Raw genomic sequence first — 24320 nt, 5'->3', positions numbered from 1 at the left:
AAAACATGAAAGCCCACCTGCGGACATGCCCTATTTTCTTCTGCTAACTTTAAAATTAATGTTTGTTTCATATTGTCCTGTTTTGAAACAAGACGCTTTTGTCTCCCCAGTCGCGGTTATGAAGCCTAGGTTCAGTTCACAAGTTTGAAGGACGCATTTTTACTGCATTACTGAAGGAATGAAGCAAGTTATCCTGGCAACCTGAATGCTAAAAAAGAACTTAAATTATAAAACCTGCAAGCAGGAATAACCAGAAAAATATTTCCACGTAATTTTGCTTCCAAGTATCAAGTTGGGTTTTTTTATTAACAAATATTTGCATTATTAAAACTTTATTAACATCTGCTGAAAAAGTTCAAGGTGAGGGAAGAATGACCGTGCTGAAAGACAGCTTCTTTCAGCCTGCCTCTGACAAGGCTTTCGGCATTCCCGCGCCAACGTGGCTGACTAACGATAGCTATCTCGGCTGCTGCGATGAAAGCAGGCACCGCATTTGATCTGCTGAGAGCCTTGCCTGGGTATTGTCCTGTTCATCTCATCAGAGTCACCCAAGCAGTTACCGGGGAGCTCCCCAGCACCCACCAGCACTTTCCCATGAATCGCCTGTAGGTTGGAACATGACTCCAGGCTTCGTTTGCCCGAAACCGGCACCTTTGTAACCAGAATATATGTGTTTCAGCAAGAGCTGGGCTACCGAAAAGTCTGGGTTAGGAAGCTATTTGGTTTTCCTCTGCTTTACACTCTCAAGATTTTATAAACTACGAAGAGGAGTTTGTTATTTTTTTTTAAATCACATGCCACCAAAGACCCCCCCAAATTATCAGCCTCTGAAACAAAAGCCTTCTTTACACCTCAGCTGCGTTGTATTTAACCGACGGCGCGCCGTGGCTGTACCCTCACCACTCCAGGAAAGGAAGCGGCCGTTTCCAAAGCCGGCGGTCGCAAAGCAGCAGCCGCGCGTCCCTCCCGAAACGCTCGCTCAGGCCGCGCTCCCCAGCTCGCACCGAAAGGGCCCACGTTAGAGGCGCTGAGCACGGACTGAGCGTCTCAGCCAGCCTCACCCAAACCCGGGCTTTGCAAAGACCCTCATCCAGATCCATCCCACCGAACTGTCGGCTGCTGAGGTGCCCTCGCCCCCACCTCCAGCTGCCTCACGCGCCCTTCGGGATGCCCTTATCCTTAGGGAGGGAACCAAGGCGGCCGGGTGCCACCAAGTTACATGGAACAGTGAAAGCCTTCGGCCGTTCATCACCCTAACAAGTGAACCAGAAGCAAAACTGCCTCTCAGTTATTTCTTCTTAGGTTTCCTGGAGCCCACGGGATTTTTCAGATTCTTTGGATTTCTTACCTTCTGTGCTCTTCGTTTCTTTCCCACAAATACACTTCCAGTGAAATGGTCAGTGACAACAATTGGTAGCCTGATACAAAAACAGGATCTTAAAGTTACATGCTTTTAAGGCGTGTAGACCAAATATTTGAGAAATCTCTCCAAAAAAAATAAAAATATGAAAAATTGAGCAAGTCTCAGCATGTTCGTCGGCTGAAAAAAACATTACTGCAGGGACACTGGAAATGAAATTATTGTCTCTGCACTTTGATGTGCGGCAGAAGCATCCCTCTGTCTTCTATAAAAGTAACTATGATCATATTCTGCTATTCAACACCTTGCATTTCAAAAAGGAGAACTGCTTGTTATTTTTAACAAATAACAAAAATAAAGCAAAGCTCTGTTTCCGAAGTGTCTGAAAACATGTGCCTCCCCCCAGCTCCCCGCACCGTCCCGGCTGCTCTCCCTCCTCCTTCTTCAAAGGCCAGTGACCTCCCCAAGGCAATATTCTTTCCAATTCTATTTAAATATATTTAAGTGGCCTCTATTGTACATTAGTTTAATTGTGGACAAGTTATTGTAATCACAGGTGCTTCTGAGAACTTAAACATGGAACAACAAATCGACTTATGTAGGTGGAGAAAGAAGAGAAATGGATCCTCACCGTCCAGAACCTCACGCTATTTTACTGTAACATATATGTTTTCCCATATGCAAGTTAAGCAACAGTTACACTGTTCTCAAGGAGAGCCTGGGAGGGGTACAGAGAATTATGAATCCTTTATTGTCTGTTTAACAGCTGACAGGAACAACAAAAAAAAGGGAGTTTCGATGTGCTTGGCATGTGTTGGGAAGCTAAGATACATTTACATCCACAAAACCTTATTATTAAGTAATAACAAGGCATAAACATTTTCTTCCAAATTGTTAAAATTTTCCAGCTGATGGATCCCAGTTAGTCACAACATAACTATTTCATCATACGGTTAAAATAAATGCATCCATTCTGGCAGGCTGTCCGGCAACAGCGCACCTCGGAGCGCGACACGACGCACAGATGCTGGCAATCTGGGGAGGGGGTGGCCGTGTACTCCGCACATCTGCTATTGTGGGAAAAATCCGTGTTGGTGTTTTGTCAAATTGCTCTATTAGTAATGAGTACAGCTGTTCTGCGTCGGATAATCTGTGTTGCAACACTTCACTAAGTGACTCCGCGCAGAACTATGCCCTGCTGTTCGAGCTCAGCTGTAATTCTGATTATCAAGGGAGATGCCACTACGCTTTTTTAAAAAAATAATATAAAAATGTTGAATGCAGCTGTTTCTGCTTCAAGGAATGTCAAAAGAAATTGTTTCTCCCTGCCATGTATGTATTTTTCACTGTAAATCACAATATGTTCTGGCATTAAGGCAACTGCCCACTGGCAAAACACGAAGACGTGCCAAGCGTTCATTCAGCCTAAGCTGAGAGCAAGGCCAGCGCTGACCGATGTTTTAGCATAAAGACATGCAAGGCTGAGAAGTTATCACTACCACATGCTTCAATTTAAGCCCTAGGTAAAGGAAAATATTATCCTCCGCCCCTCCCCTTGGTAAATCCCTGCTTGAAGATAAATTATCCTCGGTGCTCACGAGCTCTAACTGCAAGTCAGCAGAACGTCTCAGCGCTCGAGGTTATGGGTTTTGCTTACTACCCTCCCGTCACACCCGAGAGCGATGTTGCACCAAATACGTTCCCCCTTAGGAAGTCATTTCCAACACAAAATACTACGCCCTAAGTCTACCGAGATGGTAACTACATGATAATGACTTAAACGAGGCTGCAGGTGCACCACCGCTCCCCTCTAAAACAGCCGACTTGCAATCCGAGCGTGGAATTTGTGTCGGTTTTCCCCACAGAGCTCAGCTTTCAGGCTTCGTAAAGCTACAGAAAAACCTGGGGACAGAGACCCTTTGTACGCGAGCCCAGGTGGAGAGCTGGGTCCTGCTGCTGGCAGACACCTCGAAGGAGCCTCTCTTTGTCTGCAGGTAACAAAAACCTCAGCTTCCAGCAGAGACAGTACAACAGCGAACGTTATAGAAAGTATGTGCGCCGGTGAAATGAAGCTGATGGCGATATTTTATACCAAAAAACCCATCAGTTTCAGGAAGACGCACGCAGGCCAGCAAGAAGATTTCAGGTTTTCAAGCAGTAGGAGAAATGTAAAAAAGGGAAAGGGAAAACAGCCAACTGGAAAGGAAAATTAATTCACAAATATGCAAAACTTCCATTTGAATGTGTATTTTCGAGGCTGTCCCATTTAAGGACAAATGGAAACATCTGCCGGACATATTTTCACCTTTAGAAATGCAAAGGAAGCTCTTGGGCAAAGCTTCATCCGTGCATAGAGAGTATGCATGTTTATACTTAACCACCAATTTAGTTGTTTCTCTGCCTCACGTACAGGCCAAGAAAAAGGCAGATTCACGGTGTTCGTGCCCATGTCGCACCCTCAGCCGCGGTCAGCCCGTGAAGCCGGGCATCACCCAGCACGAGCAGGGTGGCGGCGCAGGGGTGGGCGCAGGACGCCCCTCGCAGCTCCCACCGCACGGCTGGAGCCCGAGAGCGCAGCCACCAGCGCCGTGGCAGCGTGGAACCCCAGCTGCCACCTCCCCGCTCCTCGGGAAGCACCGGGCGGCTGCGGGCAGGAGAACGTGCTCGCACCGCCAGGCACCGCTCTGCTCAAGGTGAATAATTACAGATCGCCCTGCTCGTTTAAGAAACTAGAGCACAAATACGGGCGCAGACCTTGCTGTTATTCTAATGTGAATGCCAGACGGGATACTTCAAGGTACGAAAGGTTCTGTGAGCACGCATGCAGACTGAGCCATTAACGATCTAATAGACTAATGACCTACCAATTAGAGATAATTCAAGTCAGCCTGCATACAATAAATCAATGTCTTTCCTAAGATGAATCCACTAGCAAAGAATTTTTCACAGCTTTTAAAGCCATGGCAACACAGGTAACACTTGGTAAGTGTATGGAGAAGAACACGCAAGAAAAAATTTCTTATTTTAGCGACATAAGTATGTGTATTCCCTGCGTGAATGTACAGTGACTTAAGACCAATGATGATTTCTAGTCCAGGAACAAAAGTGAAGCGAAAGTCAGACATACCTCTTTAGCTCCTTTACTCATTTAAGACATCAGGTCTTATCAAGGTCCCCTGTAGCAATAAAGAACACAGCATGAATGCTCGCCAACGCCACACTGTACACATCAGTTCACCTTCCGCAAGCGATCTGGATACCGACATTTTCCTTCTGGCACCTCCAGCATTAACAGGATAACAGAGGTATGGATGCCTATGGGTTACTTGAACAAGAGCTACAAGACAGCCCTCACAAACCACGCCCCAGATAGAGATAATACTGTAAAGGAGAGGTTTTCAAGATTAAATTATAGTCATTAAAGATGTGTGCTGATAACCAAGAAGCAGATTTCAAGTATCTTAACTCTTAAATTTATAGAATCAAAAACATCAAAAGCATTTGGCAGAATTAGATCACATTTGTTCAAAACTCAAGCAGGCTAACTGGCAATGCGACTTAACACAAAAGCTGGACGGATGATCCGTTGTCACCTCATTCATCAACAAAAACACGTTTTGGAGAACAATGGAAAAATTGTGTTGTATCTCGATAAAGCATCGATTCAGGAAGATGACACCTAGTACCATTCCACTTTGGTGAAAACTGGCTATTTCAAGCGGCTTTGGAGGCTGTCCAGGAGCAACCACGCCTTTAGGAAAAGCAGCGCATGGTCAGCTGTGTTTGCCTGCAACTCTACCGGTCACACGGGTGCAGTGACCATGTTAGAAAAAACAAAACCAAGAAAATCCCAAAACAAAACCCCCCGCACCACTCAGTTTTACGGCATCTCAGGAATCCTAAAAATTCTAATTATTTGAGTTGACCACAAGAATTTCTGCTTGTTGAACTTCGGCCACTTCCGCTTGGTGAAGAGCTCTGAAATGAAAAACACACTATGTGAAATGTTGAGGAAGAAGTTCTCCTAAACTCATCGGGCTACTCTCAGTTGCAGCTGCCCAAGTGGCAAAGCTGACTTTCACTGTGGAAAAACACTGCAGGTACCAAAGTCACAAGTGTTTCCCACAGAGCGGGTGCGCTGAAGCAACAACACACAAAATATGCAGATCAAGGTGCAAGAGAGTCAGGAAGATGAAGAGCAGGGCAAATTGGTGTTCCTCCTCTGAATGTAAAATAAGATGTGTCAAGCCCTCTTAAGTCGAGAAAAAGCTGTTACTCTCCTGGTATTTGGAAAGAAGAACAAGACAAGCAAAACAAAGAGAGACCACTGCTTGTGAACTGAAGAATTTACATCACTCTGAAATCAGGGAGGAATTTTCTCTCAACGCAGCATCCTTCAGTGAAAGAGCCGGGGCCAGGGAGGAGCAGGGATTCCACGGATGGCCTCTTTGTGAGCCCCTCACAATTTACTGGCCCGTGACAAGTGAGTTCAATTTTCCTTGAAAATAAATTAAATGGTTCCCAGATAACTCAAAGAAAAGGCACGGTCCTGCCAGTCGTTCTCCACAGGACCGAAGCAACAGCTGACTGCCTGGCGCCTCCTTCGCTCAAGCTCCCCTCGGGCATCTGAAGTTTCCACTTCACTCCGGGTAGTTCAGCAGATGTTCAGTGTGGTGCACGGTAGAAAGAAGCCTGAGGTGACCTCAAGTATAATGGATGGATTCTTTATGGGCAGAGTTTCAACAGCCCCAAATAAGAGTGTATGCAGAATAAATAATAAAAAGGATGTGAAAGACAGGAGGGTCCCAGGCTGCTCTTCTGGGGTGCCCACGTGCCGATGCCCTGCCGCCGGGCAAAGCCTGCGGGACACGCACCCAACAAGCGGTGGAGGCAGGTGCTTGAAAACATACGTAAGCTGAACAAAATAATTCAACAAGTGCCTTTCTTGAATTCAAACCTTTGTAACACACAGCTCCTGTTCCTAACTCACACTATTTTCCTACCAGGATGCATAGTTAGCGACTGGGTAAAGAGGTCTGTGAGCTAGTGCCACCAAAGCGGCAATCCCACTGTCCTTTCTTCATCCTTCTTCCTTCCTCCTCTTCTTTTCTGCTCCCAAACTGTGGGAGTTGAGACTAAATGGCAGAAAAACTACTCACTTTTTTCAGTTTGTTTGTTTTGGGGTGGGTTTTTTTTTGTTTTGTTGTTTGTTTTTTTTTTGTAAATAGGATCAGTTTTGCTCTTCCTGACTAGGCTAACAGGGCAGGCAAATGCCAGCATCAGGGAAAGGGAAACATGGGAGATGACGCGAGAGAACATCATACCGTCATGTCTTTCAGCAGCAGCTATCCATCAGGTCAGGTCACTCGTACCAAACCACAACTTTTCCAAAGTCCAAAACAACTGGGGTTTTTATCAGCAAAGGCTTGCTCTCTTCCTCTTGTACAAAAAGGACATGGAAGAGAACTGCTCGAGAGTAGCAGAAAACAGAGGAAGCATGAGCGGAACGCTGTATGAGTAGCACCACAATCACAGCAAGACACAGGAATCATCATCCAGCTTTTGAGACACGATTAAGAGGAAGGTTTGAATGTAGGTTAGAGAACCTACATTTGCAAGTCATTTGCAGGTAAAATACAGAAGAGAGAGAATCGGAGAGGGGCAGAAAGGGCTTAGAGCTTCTTTTGTACAATGAAACAGCATGGGTGGATGCCAGGAAACCAAAAAGTGAAGGTAGGGAATAAAATACTATTTTCACTATTACCTCTGTCTAGAAATTCAGCACAGGAAAGTACGATTTAAATTTTCAAGCATGATCCTCTACACCCTCTTATCTTTGGAGCAAGTTACATTGGCCGACAAATGGCTGAAGCTCTCTAGGATTTGTATCATTGAGTTCCCCCCATTTACCCCAAAATACTTTCTAAAAAAAAAAAAAAACAACCACCAATGATTCAGAGGAAGAACTTCCCTTGCGTGCTCTGAAACTCCTTCTAAAGGGGGCAAATTTGCACCAGCAGCTGTCCGGAGATTGGAGGGACCTTTGGCCTCGCTGAGGCTGGGTACGGGCTCTCGCCCCGCGGAGCCCACGACTGTTCTGGCCACGTTTCACAGGCACTTCTCACTAGGGAGAAGCATGACCCGTCTCCAGAGGGAGTCAAAATGTCAACTCCACACACAGCAGCTACAACCACGTGTAAAAGAGCCACTTTCTACCTAAGCGGGTGGAAAACATGTGGGGAGGGCAACCTCTGCTACGAACTGCTGCAAACACGAACAGCTCTGATGACAGCAATGTGGAAGCGTGCACGGCTTAGAGAGACCCGTGTTCCTTATCAGCAACACTGCATGGTGTGAGATTTTTCAGGGCTATCTGGTTTGAAAGGCAATTTTTCAGGCTCTAACTGCACTTGTACTTGGAGCAGAATTACTACTGCTTTAATGACACTCATTACATTTTTAATTCTACACTGGTCCATTTAAAATTGTCCAGACATTTGCACAAACTGCATTTAGCAACTCCCTAAACCCAGGCAGATAAGACTAACCACTACGTCTGCCTGGCACGTCCATCTTAAAGTAAAAATAAAGCAAGAAAAATAACGCTCCAAACTGGATACTCAAAATGGTCCTTGCAATGTACCTCCTAAAACGATGAAGCCAGGGCTTTAAAAAGCTGCAAGCAGGGGAGAGACAGTAGTATTGAAGGAATATTGCAACTACACAGCTTGGGGTTAGAAAATAGCCATAGTTCTATTTCTAGCATAGCAGCTGGCTCAAATAACTGCCTAATTCATTTAAACCATTTTGTGCATAAGCTTTTTTGGCTATATATAGAATGGAAATAACTGTGTGATTGAGCAGCAGTTGGTAAATGCCAGATACTGGCTTGTAAACCTCTGTTTCTTTCCTTTTGTGTATATTATGTAATGCAAAACAGAGCACCCAAATTTGATGCTCAGGTATCTGGGGTGGCCTTAAACTGAAATTCAGTCTAATTCATTTAATTTGCTGTGCTGGTCAACACAACAATTTTTCTTAGATTCATCCTGAGGAAAATGTAAGCTTATGCTATTTAAATATATAAAATGCCACAGTTAAAATAAAGACAAGGCATCAATAAATAAACTGCAAAGCCTTTGAACGCACCCGGCCTTTCTGCAGAGTTAAGCCCCGCTTGCAGAGGAACTGCTGAAGTGGAGAGGAGAAGGAAAATTCAGCTTATGACAGCAGGACTGAGACTTTAGAGGGGCTGGTTTTTGTGTCTTTGGGTTCCCCCCCCCCCCCCACCGCTTTTTCCTCCTTTAAACACATGGCTTACACGAACACACACTCAGGATGCTTCCCTATGTTCTGCAAGAGAATTATTTCTGCTTGATCGGAACTCCTGTAACTATTAGTATTTACAGCCATAATTATTGTCTACCACTTCCACCTGCCTCACCGCAACAACTCCTTTCAATTTAATACCTTCCCGTGTTCTGAGAGATAACTAAGTTTCCAAAGATTATTTTAAAACTTAGATTAAGAGTTCTGTCATTACTTACATGCCATCAAAGCAGCCCGCTGCCATAAGACCCAGCAGAGTATCAGGTTTCTCAGGATGCCCTTCTGGTCATAAACAAAAACCCGTCCTTTGCACAGCACCACCACCCACACGCAAACATTCACAGCCTCAGTTAAAGAGATTAATTTAATCCAATGATAGTGTTTATCATTACGACTGGCTTCAAAATAGCATCAGGTTAGGCGTTCAGCGTGGAGTTCACTAACAGCATCCTGAAACAGGGGCTACACCTGGAAAGCGCAGTTAGCATTGCACTACCAGGTAAGTCACAAGACAAACAGCTATGGCAGGTTGGTTTAAATGCGATCTTAACCAGCATATTAATTAATTCAGCAGTTTAAAATCATTTGAAGGAAACTCATCAAGCACCCTATATGCAGGAAGGGGAGGACCCCTTTACGTACTAACTGTACACTCCCCAAAAGCACTTTGCAAGCCACGGCTCCTTGGCTGGGAAACTATCAGGAAAACTTCCAATTCCTGTGCTAAAAAAATGTCACAGCTAAACAAGGGGCACCGGCTCGCCAGGCTGCGTGCTGCGCAGACCTTTCGTAAGCAGCAAATTCCAATAAAGCTCAAGGTGAACCCTAGTACCCTGGCAGAGCAGACAGTTCTAGAAATGCAGGTAATAAAACGAGAAGATATTGAATACCCCTTACCAGTGTTCTGGGGTGGATGAACTTTTATGAAGGCATCAAGACTTTTAAATAGTAGAAGTAATAACCATGTAATATCTTCTGGGGGCTCCAGGGGGTTCTAATGGGCACGCTGATACACGTGACGTGCACGGAAATACAGAAAGAAAGTGTCTTTAAAAAAAATAATGTATAGAATGAAAATAAACAGGAAAAAGGACCAAAAGAACTGGACAGTAGCTTCCTACTGCTTTCCAAGTATATCGATATGTATGGAAGCCATGGGTGTGCTCCAGGACAGCCTCCCAGCTCAAACGGGGCAGGGAAGCATCTTTGCAGACACTCAGATGGGCAAAGCCCAGCGGAGCTGCCCCGCAGCCCCCCGGCCCGAGCCCCGCAGAGGGGAGAAGGGCCCCGGCCCCGGGCAGCCAGCAGCATGCAGGGAGGGGATGCATCTGCTCCGGTGTTCAACCCGCAGGTACCCACGGCACTGCGTTATCCGGGGACGGTCCTCAGCCATCCTGCTGGAGAGAGGTCAAACCTCACACCTGGAGCTACTACAGCAATGTCAAGCTGTTAAAGCACTTCACAAGTACAGAAAAATGTATACTGGTGCCTCTACCCACCAAGGACAGACACCCGGGTGACCTTGGAATAACAATCTGGATCATTAACATGCACATTCATTTTCCAGTTGACAATTCCATTCTCACTCTTACCTACTCTATTCTGACACGTAGTTCTTGGAGCAGCTCATAAGAACACGGAATATCCCCAAAGAGAACTTCAGGAGAAGCTTAATTGAATAATCAATTATTCTTAATCTTTAAAAAATAAATACATGCACATACACTTCCATGTGACGACCTCCCAAGGGAAAATTTGTAAAATAAGCCTGAAGTGTTTATTTAACTCAGAGAACCAATTAAACCATTAAGAAGAGCTTAAAGTAGGCATTATGCTGATTATCCCTTAATTGCACGCATTCACAGCAGTGACATACAAACTACAACAATAACAACTATGTGACATACTGATTTTTTTCTGACCGGGGCTCATTTTACAACAAATCCATCAGCAATATATATTAAAGAAAAAGCTAATTTAAGAGTGTTGGTCCATAACTGCTCAAGTTTTGCCCTACCAGAATGGGGATATCTATGTTTACTGCTCCTAAGACCAATTTAAACATGCTTATGTTCACTTAAATACAAATAGATTAAGTTATTTACCTACGTTTCATGACATACTACGTAACGCTAATGAGAATCTAATTGCAATACTCATCTACTCTATTCATCTGCCCTAACTGCAGCTGCTTGTCGAGGTGGCAGTATCTGACGGTGTCTCCTGCACTGTCCTCTCCTACGCTGGGGGTGTTACAACCTCTGGGATACCGTAGGATGGAGCGCGGAGGTTCCTGCGTGCTGTTGAGGCAGGACCGGCAGCCATCGGTGGGCAAACGGCAATCCGAGGAGCTCCTTCAGCAAAACTCCAGTTCGCAGTCTTAACACTTAAACACCACTGAGCAAGTCCCAAGCCTTCCGTTTTCCTTAGCTTGCAGACGGGGCTTCCAGCTGCACTCACCACACAGGAACACAGTCTGCAAAATTACACCGCGACCACAACCGAGTGGCTGAAATGCAGGAGTTTGAACGCTTTTTCCAGCCAACAGCAGTTGCATCTCCCGCGTCCCACGACAGGGGTAAACAAAGTAATTTTATAATCCCCTTGGCAGCGGTGGCAGAAGGCACCGCCGACAGCAACGCGCTCTGCTCCAACCGTGCTGGAAGAGGAAAGCGGCTGCCAAAGCATCTAGTCGCCAAGAAAATTACAATATGATAGTCTTAATTGTACTAATTGCGTTTCCTGGTATTGAGGCAGGATTAATATTGTATTTCTTATGCTAGATTTCATAAACACAATTGGTTTCAGCTTAACTCTTCGTAATTGTATTTCGCATTTCTTGTGGTCAATTAGCCACCAATTATGTTCATTCCGTTTTGCAGATGACTGATAAACACTCCAAATATCAGAATTCTCCCCCAAGGGAGGCAAATTACTTCTAACTTGTTAAGTAATCTTAATGAACCCTCAGCGAAAATCCTACAGGCAAATCACCCAACGGCGCTTGCTTGCCATTTCCATGCTGTTACTGAAGACTAAAAAGCTTCCACCAAGAGGACAGCCGTGCTTGGACCAGATTTGGGGAGCTCAGTAATAGCCTTAAGGTGATGAAATGGCCATAGAGAAATGATTTTTTTTAAAAAAATATATAATTTCTGGGCTATCATATAAAAAATAATTTTTATGTAACTATACAAATATGCACATACAGACACACTCATGCACAAACGGTCGTTTTAGACGTTAGCAACATGTTTAAGCCAATACAGGCAACTGGGAACTGAATTGGACTGGACAGACCTTACCAGCTTCTCACTCCCACCCTGCTCGCCACAGCTCCATCAAACTCAAAGGCTCTGGGCTTGCACAATTGAGAATGATGGGCATTGTGTTCCTGTCCCCTTTCCAGGCACAGCTCCAAAATTCAAAACAATTCAGCTAGAAATGTTCAAAAATGTTTTGATGAGATAATATCGTCTGCAGAGATATAAATAGTATTTTCTACTGTTGCGCCAAGGTCATCTGTAGCGGCCTAGCCACGATGGCGTTTGAAGAGACTGACCCTTAGCAGAGGCAGGCGCGATAATCAAAAGCACACGAGCTTCTAGGAATTTCAGGCCAGATTTTGGTAACACACAGTCTAGCCCTGCTTAACAAGTACATCCCTTAAAAGGTGACATTTGGATAAATGGGACACAGGTAGTTACAGGCCACACATTTACTTACGCAACTTTGCCTGAAAGTTGCATAAGTATGGGCATAAAAACAAGTATTTTGAGCTAAAATAAAATGAAGACTCTTGCTTGGCCAGCATTGGCGATAGTGAAGCCCTCCTATAACATAACAGGACGGTATTTTGCTGACAAAGCCTTACACCAGGGTTTCTTCACAGGTTACTCAGCCTCCTTCTTCCCTACCTGGGCGGGGGGTCATAAGCCCTTCACTTACCAGAAGGAAAAAATAAACCTTGCTGATGAATAACTTGCAATACTTCACATGCACACTGAGTTAACATGTTTCTGTGCTACTAAATATTTTTTAAAACCTCCTATGGAGGGTATTGTCAGAGAATTAACAGCCACCCAGAGGGGAAGGCAGCGCTTCTGACAAGCCGTCTACACTCAAATATTCCCCCACCCCAGCCCCAACAGAAACAAGAAGAATAAGCTTACAAAAAAACAGCAGCAAGAAGTAAAACACCACACCACCAAAACTGTTGTTAATAATATAATCAAGAAGCCAAGTTGTTGTAAGCAATAATCAAACACAGCTTATATAGAAAGCCCTTGCAGAACAGACAGGGGGCATGTTAATAAAAAAATAAAGTGCATAAATTATGACAGTATTTGGTCTTGTGCTGAGCACTGAAAAAGAAAAAAACAAACCACCAAACAAAAACCCACTTATCTCCAGGAGTACCTTGATTTTTAAGTGGTGCTTGACACTCTCTGACCCATAAAGGAAAATTAAAATTCAGTTTTGTGGTGTTTAAATGAGTAAATCACAGAATAGGTTCCTTTGTTCCGATTCGATGGGCCTTAAATATTTTAGAATACAAATTCAGATTCTAGATTTACTTTTAAGATAACTTACTGATACTACTGGATGGCAGTCTACTGCCTTCGAGGTTGTCCAGAGTTACGCAATTTCACACTGGGCGATGTGGTTGAGTGGGCTTTTTTCTTTCCTTTTTGTTTTGAAGCCAGTGACGCTTTCATTACAAAGCTGACTCAACAATTCATTTCTGCTAATTACATCTATCTTTCATACCTGTGTTAATGAATAAAAGCAGAATCAACAGCTGATCCAGACAGAGCTTCCAAGAACCAGTACTTTTTTTTTTTTTAAATGCTGGGAATAAATACAATTAAATTCAGCAAAACCAACAAACAATCCAATTTACATTCCTTACCAACAAGACATTTCAAGTCAATGCATTATTATTACTTATCCAAGTCGAGATTTGTTTTAAAATTAGAAGTAAAAACCATAATTAAAGCCCCATAATGATTATAAGTGACAGCATGCTTCATCCACATCCCCAGTCCACATCTCCCCTCAGTACCACAATTGACAGACAACCTGCCTTGCTGCCACAGAAGCAGACAGAGTATTCCCACAGCCTCCCTCAGAGAGGGAGTTTCACCTGCAGCTCCCCAAGTGAAGAGCCAGGTACAAGTATTTGGAAACTGCTACCAAGCTTCTTTCCATCTCCCCCTTCATCCCTCAAACAGGCAACTCAAAAAAAAGCCTGCATTTCAAGTCTGCTGCTTCATGTCTGTTCTCCTGGGTTAACAGTCTGACTACACAGACGGAAACGCCCGCCTTAGCCTTTTTATAAATATCATCAAAATATTCACTATGCCTATTTCAGGCAGTCACAATGGAGCATATGAAGTTAATAAAAGTTATAAAACTGGCAGAACCTGCTTGGCGGACAATATAATATTTCTTTCCTGCAAGGAAATAGTTCTCGATATACTAAAATACAGAGAGCATCCCATCAGAGGCAGAGCACTGCTTTGTACAGCACAACGGTTTCCCAGCCTCAGACACTTGTGTTTGAAGAACTCATTTGCCAAATACACGCCCTGAGTCCTCACAAGGCAGCAGAATCTGGGAAAAACCTTGATTGGACACAGAGAATGTCTCCTCCACTGGAAAATCTGAACTGAAGAACAGGTTAAAGACAAGAAATATTTTTTTTTTTTTGGTACGGATGTATATCAAGCAACCCAGCGCGAGGTCCTTCCTCAAAGTGATCTGAGGGTGTTACGCCTATTCACATGGAGAGCCAGCAACGCGATGCACAAGCTCTGCTGGAGCTCGTGGCAGAAGTGACCCGGAGGGTCAGTTGTTCCTCTCATCTGGATTATATATTGTCTTTAAATCCGGGTTAATGCCAAGCGCCACAACGGTTGCTTTGGGCTTTGGCAAGAAAGAGGAACAGGCAGGACTTCAGTGACCAGAATTCACTTTGCAACCTCTTCAGAGGGTCCCACTGCACGTCACACCGAAGGCACGAGTTGTCAGATCCGGTATCCGAGACAAATCTCACACTATAACAAAGCCAGGATACCTGTACATTTGTCATCTTTCTTCGTATCCTACTCCCTACTTCCTTGTATTTTTTTCCTCTCCAGGAGTCTGAAAAACTGGATAAGACATTTCCGATAAAAGAGATATTTCCGATAAAAGCTATTTCTGGCTGTAACAGCTCATGCTACGTTTATTTTGTAAATGCTAACTTTTATCTAAGACTGCAAACCGTTACCGCACCGTGAAGAGTTTTCATTGCACGTACAAAACAAACATCAGCAAAATCAAAGAGGATCAAGAATAAAAAGTGTAGGAAACCAAACATTTGCCTGTGAGGAGGAGTAATGGAATTTAATAAGGCTGATGGAATAATTCCTTGATTCTTCTGGCCAACAAATAAAATTGCTTCAGATTAATAAAGCTGGACATAATTGCTTTACTAACTTAGAACTATAGCTGCACTAATACACTTCAAAAAGTCTAAAAGCACTATTGTGTTTGCAATGTCTGTAGTCCGAGAAGACCGGGTGAAGAATGTGGATCTTGGATTTAAAATCCTGACACCGCTGATCAGAACGTACTGGGTCCACCCTGGGAGGATTGTTCGCATTTGAGCAGGAGCGACACCGACAGCTCAAGTGTTCCTGCAGATACCGATACACTCACATAGGTTCTTTGTGTTTTGGGGAGACTTCTATAAATATTGGGAGCCATTTAAAAATTGATAGCAGGCTGCCAACTGCCTTTCAAATTAGTCTGAATGTACCACACTTACTAATCCTTTCAGGCTAATGTATATGTACGTACACACACACAAGTAAAATAAGGACGGGCACAAACCCCAAATACAAGTCCTGCATATTTACAAAACCAAAAAGAAGTTTGAAATTATAGCCCAGACCATATGTTCTAACATTTGCCTTTAAAGTCTGCTGTCCTAATTCTAGAGATAAATGCATTTCCCAGCAGCAGACACTTAAGCATTCAAAAAAAAAACCAAACACACACACACACACAAAAAAAAAATCTTCATTTTACCAAAGGACAAACTTCACAAACTGCTGCTCTGCTCATCTACGTGTTATTCCGCCGTGAAGCGGGACGCTTTGTTTTTATATACTTGCATACTGGAATAGTTGGGAGTCTTCGCTTTTTTTCTCATCCTGCTGATGATTCAGCCCCTGCCCCTCCGCTCCGCCGGAGCTCCTCTGCCGGGAGGCCACGTCAGCAGGACGCGGCGCGGGCTGCCAGGTCACATCCCGGGCTGGCTGGAGCGGAGGCACGCCGCAGCGCAGGCAGCGCGGCCCCGCTTTCCCAGGGAAGAGGCCGCAGGGTCGGGGAAGGCTCTGGCTATCCATCCCAGCGTCTGTGGGTGCAGGCCGGCATCAAGGCGCCTCCAAAATGCTTAGAGTTTCCACATTCCGAAGTGTTTCAGAAATATTCCCAGTTTCAGGGGTACTTCTTCCCCTTTCTCCCCTCACAGCACGTACCGGGTAACAGTCAAACTTCAGGATTTGGAAAGGTTAAGCCAAATCCAAATTCAGTTCTGTGTCGTTTCTTCTTTTTCCTTTTGTCTTGTATGAGGGGACTTTTATTAAGTAACAGCTACTAATTCACTATATTTTAATCAAAAGGGATTTTTAAAGGACTATTCTTTTCATCTATATTTATATAAATTCTTTTATGTATCTCTATATATAGAATATATACAAAGAATATCTATAAAACAGATATTTCTTATATACTAGATCTTACACACAAAGATACTCTATAAGCAAATCTACTAGCAGAGATGCATCTTACTCAAGATTTAATCCACACACATGCAAAAAATTTCCATGATTATTCTTAGCATTATCAGATATAAAATGGAGACGCTAAGGTTATTCGCACAGTAAACAAAGCATCCTATTGTTTACTTTTGGCTTCTTACAGGGTTTCCTATACTTTTTTGCAGCGTGCTAGAAACAAAACCTATGAGATGGTGCCACGATCTCGCTGGCGATAACAAGGGAAACATCTACTTTTGAGTTCGCATCCCTCTCTTCTCTTAGATGATTTCAGCACAAGGTTCACAAAGGTATGGAAATGTGCAAGTTATTTCTTTCACGTGGAAGGAATAAGTGATTCATAATCAGGACTTTAGTTTTCTAAGGCGACCAAACACTAGAGACCAAACAGTCCGTATCTGAAATATGTGTAGAGCCACCAAAACCAGCAGAGGGTGAAAGGCTCCACTGCAAATTCTGGTATTTTCTGGTTAATAATGGGGCAACAATGAGAAGATAAGCAGAAACCACTAAACTCACCATATCTGTTATGATTATATGGTAGGTATTAAGAACTGGGGGTTTGTAGCTTTGAAAACTATCGATAACACCCCAACAGGAGGGACACAACTGAACCCCGGATCTGGGGACGTGCCAGTGCTACAGAGCTGAGCCTGCCAACACACTGGTGCGAGCAGAGCTAGAATACGGGTGGCAATACCTCTAAAGGATGACATTGACACTGTTGATGGAAGAAACACACACTTTGGCCAATACAGCAAAAGTTGGTTAGACTGGAATTGAGAACAACTACGTGATTCTTCCAGATTATAACCCTCCACAAGAGCGTTGTTTGGGAGGATGCTTGTGCAGATAATCCCTCTTTTTTCCATTAATAGAAAGAACTTTAATAAATAAAAAACTTATTTAAATATGTGTTGGTATACCGATACGGCCAATGGGCGTTGGAAGTATGGCTTTTCCATCAAATGTTAAATTTAAACACCAAGTACCACGAGTCAAGTAAGGCGATGTAAATGCGGAGTAAGAATTTTGTTTTTAAAAATATTTGGGTAAAAAGGGCCCTTTAATGTCAAAGGTAAAGACATCGAGCAGAATTTAATGAACAAAATGTAAACAAAAGCTATTTAATACCAAAAGAGCGGTAGTATTTTCAAGAACCACCACACACAGACCCTTTTGCTCCAAACCCTAACGACCAACACAACCTGAACGGTAACTACAATTCCCAGGGAAAGTCTTCCATACCGTGTAACCAGCCTGCACACCAGCACGTAGGTGGAAAGAACCGAAACACTTTGGAGAAACAAGCAGAAGCAAAACGGAAATCTGAGCTCACCCGGCATTTCTCCCCTGCCTTCCCTGACCTAGCCAAAGCGTGCCCACGCCGTCCCGCCCCCGTGCGCCCTGGCAGACGTGCCCCCAGGGCCCCGTCTGGGACCTCGTGCAGACACGCAGCTAGCATCGGACAGAACACGCAGGCTGACGGGGACGGCCGTCCTTCCTGCTTTGCGGGATTTTATGTTGCGATCGATGCAATGCTTTGCAGCACGCTTTGAAATCAGTCATAGATTAATTTCTTTAAACTGAACCGAGGACCAAATTCTGAGAATTCAGCAGATACTATGGCAAGAGAGCCGATACCGCGCCGGCCTGCAGCCCCCACCGCCCCGGGCTCTCAGCAGTGCTGCCCTGGAGCGCCCAACGCACCTTCCCACCCCAGATTTCCTGAGCTTCCCTTTGATTAGAAGTCTGTTTCCAGCCTTCTGGAAAGCTCTCCGAAGCAACACCATTTCAGGTGCTGCTTCTATTTCATTTCAGACTGCAAACAAGCTGGGTGCGCTGATGAGCATCATCTGCCTCCACACCTGCAGAGCGACGGATGGAGGGAGACTCGCAGCAGCCAACGCAACAGGTCAGTTTGCAGCATTATAAAACCAGTCAGCTACCCGAACCTCTATTTTGTTGTTCCCTCTCCTTAGGCTTCTTTCATCGCCACTCTCTGATCCGACATCCACCAGCTCCCTGGCGTGTGCCCTTCACTACTCTCATCTTGGCGCCTCCGTCCCCACCCAGTAACCACGCCACAGTTATCACTCCTTTGCTTACACCATGTCCCATCTATTTTCAACTCTTTCCTTCCCCTCCAAGCAACTGACTCACTTCCTCATTTCCAATCTCATATTAAAAGAAAAAAAAAAAACAGACTTTTTTGCTTAGACTAGACTGAACAGCCTTATTTCACCAACACACACACTCTTCCTACATAAGTCTAAGGCTTTTTAAGCCTCTAATATTATCCATTCCTTTGCATTACCACACCAAACCACACCCACCAAATTAAGGGAATAATAATTCCAGGAAATCTTTCATTTGAGAAACCACTGCTAGATTTTTTGCATACTTCTGGCCTTTACCTTAAGTTACTCGCTTTTAGAGCCATGGAAAAAGCAGAACTGAAATTTAATTCATGCAATCTTTGTTTTACAAGATAAGAACAAGCAAGGGCTCTGTACTGGTTCAAGTTCTGCCTCAACGGCGAAACACTTGAAAATATCACTTGAAACAAGCGTCAGTGTTAGTAAACCCTGGGTGTTTATTAACCTGTTTTCATTTCAAAATGTAACCACCCAAAGGCAACATAGGTTCCCGTCTGCTACACAGATATTGACACTTAAACACAGCTCCAACCCCTCCGTGCCATTGCACATCTGTACCTTGTCCTTGAAAAGCAAGACAAAAAGCCCGTTCAATGCAGAGCCTTGCTCACCTGTGCTATGCTAGAGTTGAAGCCTACCTTCTTTTCGATAGCCTATGCCTTATTTGTACGTAAACTTTCTGCTTCGCTATTCCAAACCTAGTGCTGTGATACTGAACAAAGGCTAGAGATTAGTTTCAAGAGGGCATTTTCGATGGCATGGGCCAGACAGAATACACCCAGGAACAGCAATTTTTTATCATGCCAGGTGCTTTTCTGCTACCTGTTCTCTCTTCTGTCTTTGTTACAGGCTTTTCAGGATATCACAGAACAGGAGACTCAGTCTGGTTTGCTTGTGGCAGAAAATGAGAGCCAGCTTGGGTATCATCTAGATGGACGGCAACAGAAAGCACATTTAGCAATAACGGAGCAATTCGGTGTGACCAAAAGATAGAAGCAGTCTGCATCAAGGTCTCTGTACCTATGCTTTTTCAACATGTAGGTGCCAAGCAAGTTCAAGTGGCACCCGAATAATCATCTTGTCCATATTATTCATACCACAGTGCGCATGACAGCTTGGCATTATTGCCTTCCAGGATGGAAAAAAGCACTGAACAGATTCTTGGGTGCAGCTTCACTGCCCCAAACTACGCACAGACTGCTGTATTTCTAGGTAATTTAGTATACGACACAATTCTCACGCAGCAAGAGAAGTTCCTATCAAAGATCTCAAGATGTTGGCTAAAAACACCGCTCTTCAGTCACTAGGAAAAGGGGAATTTCCTAAACATGTCAGATTCACCCAAAGTCTATTTATTCTGAAATACAGAAAGTAGAAAAAAAAAATTTTTTTTTTTTTCCAAATACAGGGGGGCTGTTTCAGTCCCATTCTGTGGTCGATCAGACCCACGTTGTCCCCCTCTTCCATATTTCATTTCGCACGGTTACCCCAAGGCACCAGCTAGAAGCAATTTTTCATAAAAAGGAAATACAAGGTCTACAGTTATAGTTGAGCAAAGAAATGGGTGAGGATATGCCTTGCCCTTGTCCTCTCCTTGCAGAGCTAGCAGCAGTCAAGTCCTGAGTTTGTGAAAAATTAAGTGGAAAAACACAAAAAGGAAATGAAGTATTTCAAGTACTGACGTATTTATGAAGTATTTATTATCTGCCAAAGCTATATAAAAAGAGCAGCTTTTAAAATACTGATAATACAGCACATATACACATTTCATCTCTCAAAAATACTGAATTAAGATTCTAAATCAGACTCCTTTTAACCACCCACAGAGGGCCAGTTTTGCAGTTAAGAGCCCAGAACGTGGCCGGGGTGGCTGGCAGCACAGGACGAGCGGGGCTTTCCTCCCCTGCTCCCCCAGGATACCGTGATTTTTCGGAGGAAACATATTAATACTTTATCATTAATACGCCCATGGCTTAAAAGGAACAAAGATTGGTCATCCAATCGCACACAAATAAAGGATGTGCTTTATGTTTCCACTTTCTAACACCGGCCAGCCTCAGTATAAGCGTTTCCCAGCCCAGGTAGGCAGGAAAGCGTGCCTCCTGCCCGCGCAGGCAGCGCCAGGTCCCAGCCTCCTCCCTGATTCAGCTTCCAGCAACTATTAAAAAACAAAAGATTCCTCTCAATTAATCCCCAACATCCCCTTTCTTTATTCCTTTATTTGGTGGTTGTTATAAAGGCTACAAAAGTCACATACCACAGCACCTCTTCTATTTCGTGCGATGGAGAAGGCAAACCCCTGGGAAATGAGCCGGTAACACCAGCACCTGGAACCGCTCAGACGCTTCCCGAAACGACCCGACCTGTGGGCTGTGCCATACAGACCTGCACTCGCGGGCTGGACTTCTCCAAGAAGACCAGATTTTATCAATCTCTTTACATCTGTCCTCTCAGGGAAACCACAGACCCTCTTCATGCCCACTGACCAGCTAAACCTCTCCCAGCCACTGTTGTGTCTGGGAGCTGCTTCATCCAGAGCCCACCACGATCTATGGGGTGTATGAATCAGTGTCTTAGAGAAGCCACCTCTGGCTACATGCAAGCAGAAAACAGGAATGAAGACAGCACTTGCTGTAAAACACTGCATGTTCAATTAAAAGCACACATTTATCCCACTTTTATAGTATTTTAGGGGGTAGTTTCTCCGTTGGGGGTGTTTTTAATATTAAATTTTTCACTAATTGCCTCACTGGTGAAACCTTGAGGAATTGGAAAAAGCTTTTGTATTTAGGATTTTTCCACTATTTCAAAACATTGGAGAACTTCAAGCGTGCATCTATTATTTCTGGTTTTAAACAGTGATTACTCAATTAGTGGCTAATTACACTTCAGGGTGTTTAAAACAGAATATTCCACAGAGGTTTGCTTCAATCTTTCTTCCAACCTTGAGAAGACAGGTGAAGATTCATTAAGTGCTCTTTTTCTCTGCTATTTTCGTGTCAGTCCTCTAACTCACACTATCCCTGCCCCTTCCCAGAGATACCATAGCCATGGAGCCAAACAGGATCCTGGATACAAAGCGGCGGTTCACCGGACATCCAAAACAGGCTCCAAGAGCACAAACTTAAGATTTCAAAATTCTCAGAAAGTCATGTATTTTTTAAAAAATGCTTTCAAAGATAAAAATCACCCTACGTAAGCGAGGTCCGCTGCCCCTGCTGAATGGATACGTGCCAAAGCAAAGAGCAGCTTTCGTATATCCTGAAGAATTTAGTGTAGCCAAGTCATGGCATCTCAAATTTTTAACAACAGCGTTCACTGCCTGAACCCAGGAGAATCACACAGTTTATAACAAAGTAGTCCTTCCTACTACGAGCACAAATGAATCCTGCTAACAAGCACATCTTGTGTCTAACACTGAATAGTGGCAGTAGGGGAGAAGCGAGCATCGTCCGTCCAAGGGGGAGTCACAGCACGCACACTGCCCAGAAGGAGGCTTTCATGCTGCCGTAACATAGTGCTAAAATTACTCCATAGCTTCCTAATCACAGAGCAACGTGGGAGCGAAGGAAAATGCATCATTATGGTCTAAGTGCTGCCCCACATATAGGGAATACATTAACCTTTAAACACACAGCATGCTCTATCACAGGAAAAAATAAAAGACATTGTAAGTTTTATGGAGCAAGTTGGGGGGGGCGGGGTAATTTCCAAAAACACCGCACGCAACACAAGCCTGTGTTTTACAATAACCTCAGAGCACAGGAAAAACAGAACTGTTGTGAGTCCCAGACTCAGTATATTTGCTGCCCGGTAACAGTTTCTTCCACAAGAGATCACTACTAACATTATTTAAGTTCTACAATTTCACTGCGAACACACCTTTACCAAAAAAAAAAAAGAAAAAGAAAAAAAGCAACAATATAGCCAGGTGCTCTTCTGTGTGAAGCCTGTACCTACTTCAGCAATATAAATAAATAAATAAATAAAGTAGGAGTTGAAGCTTTAGCACAAAAAGAATATCAGAATTTTCAGACCGAACTTAAAGAGTACGTACAAACAAAGGCGTGTGCTTTGGTGGTCAGTACCGCAGCTCTATTAAAAAAAAAAAAAAAAAAGGAGAAAATCTTACACTACAAGTTCTAAATTAATTTTATGCCTGTGAGTACCAAACAAGCCCCATTGGCACAAACATGCTAAATTACTGGGAATACAGAACCAGGAGGTTTCAAGTTGCATTCATTTAAATACACTGTCTGAACAACCATTTGAGCATGAAAAAAAAATTATAAATAAATGGTGCCGTAATTATATTTGTAATGGAAATTTTTTATGTACTAACCAATATAAAGCATTCATTGCAAATGAAAGGAGTAGCCAGCTTTATTCCTCTGTTCATCGCCACGTGGACCAGTTTCTTACCACACAGCATGTTGGCTATAAATCCTAACAAGCAGTTTTAAATTGCTGCTATTATTGCTCATCAAGACTGAATAATCCTGGACGGCGTTCAGGGAAGCTTCTGCAATGTCTATCTCAAACAACTATTAATTCCTCATTTCCATAGGGATGAAATTTCAAGCAACAACCACCGACGCCTCCACTGTTTAAATGGGGGCCCACAGAAAAGATGCAAAGAGACTGCAAGACGGGAAATTTCAAGTATTTCCAAGGACAAACTCTTCCCTATGGGAGCGGTACAGCACTGGAGCCGTTTGTCCAGGGAGACACCTCCGCCCTCAGAGAGCTCCACAGCCCAGGAGGCTGTGGGCAACCCCATCCAGCTCCGACACTAACCCTGCTTTCAGCAAAAGGTTGGATAAGGTGACCTCCAGGAGTCCCTTCTAACCCAAATTTTAATAGAAAAAGCAGAGTTATCCTTGAGCGGTATGATTTTAGTATTTGATGCAGTCTAAGAAACAGTCTTTCTTGCGGAGATTTGAAATTCACAGTCAAAATAGAGGAGTGATTCACTAGCTATACAATTCCTACTAAACTGACTTTTTCCCTTTCCCATTACTATGACTTGTTTAGGAAAGGCTTTTGAATGAATAGCCCACTGAGATCGCTGCTTAACAGCACAAGATCTGGAAAGGATGGGGGAGGGAACACCACCTACCTCCTTTTCTCAAAAAAATAAGATAATGGCATAAGCTCAAAAAATAAGATCACTGAAAACAGCCTTAGCAGTACAGCTACACAAAGCCTAGTCCCTTTAAATTTTGATTTAACCTTCCTGTATTTACTGTAGACAGCTTTATACCTAGGGAAATATCTGCTTCACCTCAAAGCTGTATTTGCTACTAGCTAGAAACCCTCTTCCCAGTACTTAATATACAATCTGAAAGGTCTTTTATCGCTTCTCCCTTCAGACCTGTTAAAAGATTCTGTGTGGGCTCTCTCATAAAAAAACACAAGCACTGTTTATCATATTTGCACAATTTTACAGAGAGGTAAAACAGCAATCAAAAGACTGCTTACATGCTTTTATTCAATACTACACATTTAACCAGCTCTGCTTCCAAGGAACCAATTTAAATTCTGCTCAAAACCAATCTGACTTCTCCAAGCACTCTGCAATGTCTGTACTGCTCTGCTCGTTTTCCATCCCTCCCGGTGCCTGTATGAACACAGAATAGTTTT

At 43.7% G+C, this 24320-nt stretch overlaps 1 protein-coding gene across 1 annotated transcript in view; it reads right to left on the bottom strand.

Annotated features, from left to right (window-relative positions):
- The window catches only part of FNDC3B (fibronectin type III domain containing 3B), a 213302-nt gene that overhangs the window by 139966 nt on the left and 49016 nt on the right, over nucleotides 1–24320 (bottom strand). The window lies entirely within an intron of this gene.

The sequence above is a fragment of the Phalacrocorax carbo genome, chromosome 7, assembly GCF_963921805.1.
Source record: "Phalacrocorax carbo chromosome 7, bPhaCar2.1, whole genome shotgun sequence".
NCBI lineage: Eukaryota > Metazoa > Chordata > Aves > Suliformes > Phalacrocoracidae > Phalacrocorax > Phalacrocorax carbo.
Note: the sequence above shows the minus strand (reverse complement) of the source record. Positions and strands in the feature narration are given on the sequence as shown.